The following is a 10,035-nucleotide window of genomic DNA, read 5'->3' as shown; positions in this document are numbered from 1 at the left end:
GGTGCCCTCCTTTTTAACCTCCCACTCCCCTCCTAAATCCCTGCGCTGCCAGAGGTGTCTACACTATAACGCGCACCCCACAGCTGAGTGCCGCGAGTCCCCCACCTGCCCGCATTGTCGGCAAGCGCACTTCCTCAGGCAGTGCCCCAACCTCCAATCCCCTTCTTCCTGCAATACCTGCAATCTCCCCCATCCCACCTACTCCCAAAAGTGTAAAGCCCGACCCCCTCCAACCACTCCTGAACTCACCGTCCCTGTCCGTCCCCTGGACGCCCCCACCCCTCCTGGCAATTCCCTTCGTCCCCCCCCCACCGCTGAGGACATCATCAGATTCCTTACCATCGTCCTCCAGAATGTTCATCCCCTTCAGCGCCCACACACCCTCCAACAGATCTCCCTCGCCGCCCGTTCCATATTCCAACTCAAGATGTACACCACCTACTCCAACAACCAGGCCCATTTCACCTTCTCCCGCCTCGACACCCTCGTCTAAATCCCTATCATGGCGCGACAGCAACGTCTCCTTTTCAACAACATCCGCTCCCTACCCGCCAACAGGAACCTCTTCCTGCACACCCTTGCCACCCACCGCGTGGATGCCTTCCTCCTTAATGAAACCTTCCTCCAACCCCACCACACCATTCACACTTCGCCCTACCTCCTCCACCGCTCCGATAATCCCCTCCCGATTGCGCGTGGCGGAGTTGCCATTGGTCACCACCGCCAGATCCCCGTTCGGCTCCAACCTCTCCTTCCCGACCCCACCGAACACCTGATCCTTAGTCTCTTCTTCCCCGGCCTTACCGTTACCTGCGCCACCATCTATGTCCGCCCCAACGCTCCTATTCCCTTCGACTTCCTCTCCCACGTCGATCGTACCTTTTCCTCCTACGTGATCGCCGCCGACCTCAACATCCATAGTCGTTCCGCTGCCCAGTTACGGCGATGGCATCGGTTCCTCTCCACCCTTCAAGGTGACCTCATCCCCATCCCCCGGCATACCCGTCCTGAATCCAACTCCACTCCTGATATTATCCTCTCCTCCCCCAACCTCCTTGGCCGCATAACGGTGGATGTCCTGGAGCCTATTGGTAGCGCCCATCTCCCTGTCCTCCTCACCGTTTCAGACGGTCGTCGCCCTCGCCCCGACCCTCGTACTGACCCTCCCCCTAAGTCTCTCCACGACTATTCCCGAGCCGACTGGAATGCCTACCGGGATACCCTTTCCACCCAGGTCGATAGCCACCCTCTCACCTACCACCACCCTGACGATGTCACCCATGCCGCCTCCTTTCTCCAGCAGACCTTGTCTGAGGCCGTGGAGGCCCACGTTCCTACTGTCGCCATCCACCCCCACCGTCCTACCTTACCCCCACAGGCCGTTCTCCTCCTCCGTGAATCCTGTCGTCTCTACCGTGCCTTCCTCCACACGCGTGACCCGGACACACTACGACGCCACCGGCAACTCCAGCGACACGTTCGTAATTTGCTCGCGGCTAAGAAACACCGGGACTGGCGACAGACATGCAACCGTTTAAATGCAACCCTACCAATCAACTCGTCCAAGTTCTGGTCGGCCTTCCGTCGCCTTACCGGAACTAAACCCTCCCCCTATTATCCTCTTCTCCATGATGATCACCCTTTCCCTGACTCCCTTAGTAAGGCCAATCACTTTGCCTCCTACCTCTCCGATGTATTTTCCATCCCCGATGATCCCCAGTTCGATTACTCCCTCTTCCCAGATATCCGCGATCGAACTGACACCTCTTCCCCTCCCCTCGCTCCTGGTTTCCAGTACTTGGACGACGTTACACACACGGAACTCAATGCCCCTATCACTACACAGGATCTCATTGATACACTCCGCACAAAACGCAACACCGCTCCTGGTCACGATCGTGCCACCTACCGTCACCTTCGTGAAGCTCCTGTCTCTTTCCTCTCCACCCTGGCCAGGCTCTACAATGTAGTCCTGTCCACCGGTTACTACCCCGACCTGTGGAAAACCTCCCGTATCCTCATGTTCCTTAAACCTGGCAAACCGCCGTCCGCTGTCTCCTCCTACCGTCCCATCAGCCTTACCTCGGTCTTCAGCAAGGTCCTAGAATCTATCCTCACCCGCCGCATCCACCAGCATCTCCGCCAGCACCGCCTCCTTCCCGTCACCCAGTGTGGCTTTCGGACATCCTTCTCTTCCGACGATCTTCTCCTTCACCTCACTCATCTCCTTTCCGAACACTTTAATTCCCGTTGCTCCGCCATCTACCTCTCACTTGACCTCGAACGCGCTTATGACCGCGTCTGGCATTCTGGTCTCCTCTTCAAGCTCCAAACCTTTGCCCTTCCCATTAACTACGTCCGTCTGATCGGTTCCTTTCTCTCCCGCCGTCCTTCCTATGTCACCATCCATAACACCGATTCCTACACCTTTTTCCCCTCCGCCGGTGTGCCCCAAGGCTCCGTCCTCTCCCCCCTTCTGTACCTTTTGTACACGGCGGACATGCCGCCGCCGTCGCCCCCCCCCGTCCACCTCCTCCAGTTTGCCGATGACACCGCCTTCCTCGCCCTTGCCCCCACCCTGCAACGCTCCCAACGCCTTCTCCAATCCCATCTTGACCGGTTCACCGCTTGGTGCAACCAGTGGTTGCTCAAGGTCAATCCCTCCAAAACCCAGGCGATCATTGTAGGCAAAACCACCCCTTCCTTCCGCCTCCTTGATTTCTATCTCACCGTCTATGGCCGTCCTATCGCCCTCACTCCCACCCTTAAGTACCTTGGCGTCACCCTCGACCGTCGCCTCTCCTGGACTCCCCATCTCCAGACAATCCAAGCCAAGGCACGTTCCCGACTCCGTCTCCTCAAGCTCCTTTCCGGCCGCACGTGGGGTCTGGACCCCTCCACAATCCTCCACACCTATAAATCCCTCATCCGCCCTATCCTTTGTTACGCCCATCCAGCCTGGATCTCCGCCCCCCCTACCTTCTATAAATCCCTCCAAATCCTTGAACGCCATGCTCTCCGCCTTGCCTATCGCATCCGTCTCCCCTCCCCCATGCGGATCCTGTATGATCTCATCCCCTTCCCCCACCTCCTCCTTTTCCTTGAAAGGATACGTATCCTGTACACCTCACGTAAACTTGATCCTCCTCACCCGCTCATTTCCCCGATCCTCTCCCACCCCCGCCCGCTGCCGCGCCTGTATTCTCACGTCCCACCCGGTCTCAATCTCTCTACCCTCCATACCCTCTCCTACGGTGGCTTCCGCCAGCTCCCTCTCCCTGATGATGTCCTCGTCCCCTCCATCTACCCCTCCTATCAACTTTGACCCTGCCCCGCCCCCCACTTCCCGTGTCCTTTCCTTTCGGCACCCTCCCTCCCTTCTCTTCTCTTCCCTTCTTTTTCCATCTCCCTGTCCCCTCCCTTCCCCCTCTTCCCCCGGACTTCCTCTCCCCCTTCCTCCCTCCCCCCTATCTCCCCTGCCCGTGGCATCTCTGCTCTCCCCTCTCGCTCTCCCACTCCCCTTCCTCCTCCTCCTCTCTTGGCAGGTCCCCGGACTCGCACATATATAGTGAACATTCGCGCACCGGAGATCGTCGCCTTCTGTGTCTCGTGTGTGTGACGTCGTATAGTGTTTTTGGTGTCCGCCGTCCCACTCCTACGTTCACTTGTGCCGTCGGACTCATCAGTGTATTGTGCGCCGTGCCAACGTGTTTTCAGTGTTGTTATCGTCACATGTGAACGACTCCGTGTTTTTTATGTCTCTGTGACCTCTCTCTTTTGCCCGTCACTTTGTTCATTGTCATTCACCATGTTTTATACTCTTGTAAACCGCTATGGCTGAAGAGCGGCGTAGTGTGCCGCTGCCAGCCTACCTGAGTTGTACAGGTTTTAAAATAACAATAAAGTAAAAAAAAAAAAAAAAAAAAAAAAAAAACGGCATCAGCACGTGTCGGACCCTCTCCGAGGGGATTAAACCCGAGCAAGTTGCTTGGGGAAATCTGAACTGACTTGACTGACAATTTTTGGAAGAGGGTGTCAAACTGTACACCTTCTCAAAAATCAAGCAAACATAGTGCCCTTGTACGTATCCACTCATGTACGCGGTCTGGATTACTGGCGGCGAGTGTGTGATCGGCCACATTTCCAAATGTTGTAACCAAATTTTGTTACTGTAAAAGGAAGTTTGACATGATTTAAGTATAACGCAGGACAGTGCACGCTATCAATATGTCCCATAAGGCCGCACGCGAAAAAAGCGGCTTTTCAGGTCATATCTCCCGTTCTATTGATCACAGAGATAAGGGTCAACAATTTTGGATAGCCTTCGTCCGATCGACCATTTGCATACCTATCGGAAAAGTGGTATACTGTAGCTAGCCTAGAGCACAGAGTTAGAATTTAAACATTACACACTTTCTCCAGCCCAGTCAAATCGAGGAAGTCAGTTGGTTCGTCCGCAGTAAATGATTTGCGTTCTAGAGTGCACCTTAGTCGGCTTGAAAAGAACCATTTGCTCAAGGGCGATCCCCCCCCCCCCCAAAAAAAAAAAAACAAAAATCCGAAAAAGTACAATTTTTGCCCTCAAGATGGTACCCTCGAGGAAGTTAGAAATTTTTTTCGATATCATTATTCGTTACCAGGGTTCAAAGTTGTCGAACATATGCAGTAAAATATGAGCGTAATATCCGGTCTGAGGTGTAAATGTTGTCTTAACAGACGTTGTGGACACCAGGAAAGGGTTCTATGGACATTGCAAGGATTCGGAGGCCATCACACTATGAAACTTCCTGGCAGATTAAAACTGTGTGCCGGACCGAGACTCGAACTCGGGACCTTTGCCTTTCGCGGGCAAGTGCTCTACCATCTTTTTTTTTGTTATTAATCTCATTTTGCTCGTTTTCGTTCGTTGCATCTGCTCGGGGCGGACGTCGTTGCGTTTGGTCTGGGTGGACGTCACAGGACATTCGTTTAAGTTGATCGTTGATTCCTTTAAAGGGTCTTAAAATGCCTGAAAAGAACTTAAAATGACTGCCAAATAGTTATGCAAAACCGGAAAGACTGAGAATTATATACAATTCTTAATAACGTTTTTAGTCTTTCATGATACAAATCCTAATCTGGGCGTGATCGATGAACAGCGATTCATGAGCAACGTATTGACAAAAATGCAAAGCAAACAATTTCCTGTTAACTTTATACAATGAAGCGTCAAAGAACTGGAATATGTATGCGTATTCAAATACAGAGATATGTAAACAGGCAAAATACGGCGCAGCAACGTATACAGCTTATATGAAACGAATTCTAAAGGTTAGTAAATTTTTGACAGTTTAATCATATACGTAGTCATATTTATGTACTTTGGCACGCATAACCAACAAATAAGTACGAATAATACACTGAAAAGCCAAAGAAACTGGTACACAGAGCGGCTGATCCCGGCGGAGGTTCGAGTCCTCCCTCGGGCATGAAGTGTGTGTTTTAGGTTAAGTAGTGTGTCAGTTTAGGGACTGTTGACCTTAGCAGTTAAGTCCTATAAGATTTCACACACATTTGAACATTTTTTGAAACTGGTACACCTGCCTAATATCGTGTAGGACCCCCGCGAGCATGATGAAGTGCCGCAACACGACGTCACATGGACTCGACTAATTTCTGAAGTAGTGCTGGAGGAAACTGAAACCATGAACACTGCAGGGCTGTCCACAAATCTGTAAGAGTACGAGGAAATGGAGATCTCTTCTGAACAGCACGTTGCAAGGCACCCCAGATATGTTTAATAATGTTCACGTCTGGGGAGTTTGGTGGCCAGCGGAAGTGTTTAAACTCAGAAGAATGTTCCTGGAGCCACTCTGTAGCAATTCTGGCCGTGGAGGGTTCGTATTGTCCTGATGGAATTGCCCAAGTCCGTCGCAATGCACAATGGCCATGAATGGATGCACGTGATCACACATGATGTTAACGTATATGTCACCTGTCACAGTCGTATCTAGACGTATCAGAAATCATACATCAATCCAACTGCACACACCCCACACCATTACAGAGCCTCCAACAGCTTGAACAGTCCCCTACTAAGATGCAGGGTCCATGGATTCATGAGGTTGTCTCCATACCCGTACAGGTCCATCTACTCAATACAATTTCAAACGGTACTCGTCTGACCAGCAACATGTTTCCAGCCATCAACAGTCCAATGTCGGTGTTGATGGGCCCAGGCGAGGCGTAAAGCTTTTGTTGTGCAGTCATCACAAGTACGCAAATGGGCCTTCGGCTCCGAAAACCCATATCGATGATGTTTCTTTCAATGGTTCGCACTCTGACAGTTTTTGATGACCCAGCATTGAAATCTGCAACCATTTGCGGAAGGGTTGCACTTCTGTTACGTTGAACGATTCTATTGAGTCGTCATTGGTCCCGTTTTTGCAGGATATTTTTCTGGCCGCAGCGACGTCGGAGATTTGATGTTTTACTGAATTCCTGATATTCACCGTACACTCGTGAAATGGTCATATGGGAAAATCCCCACTTCATCGCTACCTCGGAGATGCTGTGTCCCATCGCTCGTGCGCCGACTATACCACCATGTTCAAATTCACTTAAATCTTGACAAACTTACATTTTAGGAGCAGTAACCTATCTAACAACTGCGCCTGACACTGGTTGTCTTATACAGGCAGCGCCGTATTCTGCCTGTTTACATATCTCTGTGTTTGAATACGCATGGCTATACCAGTTTCTTTGGCACTTCAGTGTAATTGAATGCAATTTGCCAGTATGACTCATAAAACTGGAGTACCGAAGTAGAAAGCAAGAGCTAGATTGGTTGTGCTGGTGCGTGATAATTTTCTCTTACTTTTTATATGCTATAAAATTTGTTACATTAGTAGCCTAATATTTTGCCAACTTAGCACCCTAAGGGATGTGAAGCTTTGATAGACTTGGGCACCCCCATGAGGCTTGAGCCCTGGGAATTTTGCCCTCCCTCCTGCCCGCATCTCGTCGGGCTTGTATGTGTCGTCTGTTGTGTCGGACACGTCCGAAAGAGCAGACACCATTCTGATCCAGCAGCCACTATGAATTAAGACACAGCGGAGTTACAGACATTCGCTGCAAGATGGCATTGATTTAAACGAATGGGGAAAGATGAAAATTTGTTCCGTACCGGGATTCAAACCCGGGTCTCCTGCTTAGTAGGTAGATGCACTATCTGGACACAGTGATCATCGCAACTGTACAGATTACCCTAAAGTGCCTTTTCAGAACCTAATTCTCAACTTAACCACAAACTACTAATGTAGTGCCCCTCGCCCTTTATCCTCATTACTTGCGACATTTCGCCGATTCCTGGAAGAGTTCGAACCTTAGTGTAGATCCACACTGAAGAGATCATTGGCCGTACTCACTTTAACTATGTATATGTGGTGTCTCTTCTTTCTGACATGTCCGAAAGACAGACACCACATATATCATTAAGGTGAGGATGACTAATTGATCACTGTAATGCAGATGCACAGCATGCTCAAACTCTCATGGGAATCGGAGAAATGTCGCGAGGACTGAGGATAATGGCCGAGGGGCACTACATTAGTAGTGTGTGGTTAAGTTGAGAATTTGGGGTCAGATGGGAGGCTTGCTAGCATAGTCCATGCAGTTGCGCCGGTCACTGTGCCCAGATGGCGGAGTGGTGACCACATCTGCCTACCATAAGCTCAGTGTAGAAGATGGCATTATGGTAAGTTAAATTTTGGGTTGGTAGCACCCCTAGTACCCTTCTCACCAACATAACACATTCCATGTCAATGCCATGACAGTTGTACCAGTGGGTGTAACCTGAAGACAGATATCCTTCCTGACAATCTCACCAGCAGTACTCTTATCATAACACCACTTCCCTGCAACTCTAATTCCTTCAACTCCTCAGGTTTTCCTTTTTCATAGCCAATTGTCATTATAATATCTGGCAAGAAGACTGTACATCAAATGTATCCCTGCTTTTTGGAAGTAAGAATGTGTGGGAAGGATTTCCTTTTCACAACTTATCTCAATCATTTACTCCAAAAACATACTTGCATCACATGTCTGCATATCAGCATGTACTGGTCTGCGTGGACAAAAAACAATACTACCTTGAGTGCACTTCTTCAAAGCCACTAATGACATAACTACTTGAGCCCCTCTTATTATCTGAAATCTACACCATCTCCTTTGTCCCTTTGTACTTAATCCTATCCATTTCCATATCCCCCAGGATGTCCCTGTGAACTTCCAGGCCTCTGGTAACATCTACAGAGGGATTTTCTGGTATGAAATATCTGTTCTTTGTGTGCATAGTACACACTCTCTTACATACTGCTCTATGTTGCACATCCTATTCCTCCACCAAAACCGTTGAGCATTACATCTATCTCTTGGCCATCAGTTACCTGACAACACAAGGACATGAGCCTGTTGTAACTCCTCCTTTTCAAAAACTGCAAGGACTACAACATGTGGCCTGCATTTTGTGTCATTACACAATAGATCCTCATGTAAGATAAAGTGTGGCTGTGACTTAAAAGCCTGACCTAGATGACTAGATGGGTTTTGCACACCATACATCATTTCAATGACACATGATCAGTCAGAATCTTAAATTTCCTAACGTACAAGTAACACTGTAAATTTGTGATGCTATGTATGAAAAGTAACAGTTTCTTCTTAGCTCTCAAGTAGTTACATTCTACTTCATTTAACTACCTCAGAGAATATGCTACTGGCAGCTCCTTTATATATTATCCATCTGACTCAAAATACAGCCGATTGCTTCATTAGAAACATCACATGAGAGATTGAACTCTTTTGCAAAATCAGGGAAAACTAATACAGATCTGAAATCAATGCCTCCTTCAGTTTCACAAATGTGGCTGACACTCCTGTACACACCGAAATTTTACAGCCTTTCTGACTAATCTGTTCAAATGTTCAGCTTTTTTTGTGAAATCCTTTACAAATTCATGGTAGAAGTTACAAAAATTGATGAATGACTTTATTTGTGTGGTTGCCTGTGGTGTTGAAAAATTTTTAATTGCTTCTGTAAGACGAGAACTGGTCTGCACATCATGTTCGCTAATTGTGTGTCCCTGGTAATTAACTTGAGTTTGATCAAAATGGTACTTGTCCATGCCCAGTGTCAAATGTGCTGACCATAACCTACAAAACACATCCTTCAACCATCTCATATGCTCCAGTATATCCTTTGAATAAACTATTATGTCATCTGAACTTACAAGTTTTAGGCATTAACACACTTAAAAGGCCATCCAGTAACCACTGAAATGTAGCAGGCCCATTTTTTAAACCAAACAGCATCTGTTTATGATGATAATATCTGCATGGTGCCATAAATGCTGTCTTTGGTCTATGTTCAGGTGCTACTTCTAACAGATGATAACCACTTTCGAGATCTATCATAGTAAAGTAATAACACTGATCCAGATTATCCAAAGTTTCCATAAGATTAAGGATTGGATACAAGCCTGTAAGGGTTTAGACATTTAAAAACCTATAACTAAAGAAAAACCTATATTTCTTCATTCCATGCAATGATTTCTTAGTGATAATAATTATATTTCAGCTCCAGTAACTATCGCTAGTTTCTACTCTTATATGGTGTTGAGTTGCCAGAATTGTTGGTAACCACCCCTCTGTACAAAAGAAGTCACTGAATTTGAACATTACTTCGTCCACAGCAGGTCTATCCACACACTTTACCTCCATATGATGCTTCAGCACAGGATTAGTTCACTTTCTGTCATGGGGGAAGCCTCATCAGAGAGGTCCACCACATGAGCGTCTAAGGAAGTGATTCCAGTGGTGGTTTCCCATTGTCTTCCACAGATGATGATGAAATGATAATGAGGACAACACAACACTCAATCCCTGAGCGGAGAAAATCTCCGACCCAGCCAGGAATCGAACCTGGGCCCCTCAGTGTGACAAGCTGCTGCCCTGACCACTCAGCTATCGGGGCGGACACAGGATTGGAACTTTATG

This window comes from Schistocerca serialis, chromosome 3 (genome assembly GCF_023864345.2).
Source record: "Schistocerca serialis cubense isolate TAMUIC-IGC-003099 chromosome 3, iqSchSeri2.2, whole genome shotgun sequence".
NCBI classification, from domain to species: domain Eukaryota; kingdom Metazoa; phylum Arthropoda; class Insecta; order Orthoptera; family Acrididae; genus Schistocerca; species Schistocerca serialis.
Note: the sequence above shows the minus strand (reverse complement) of the source record.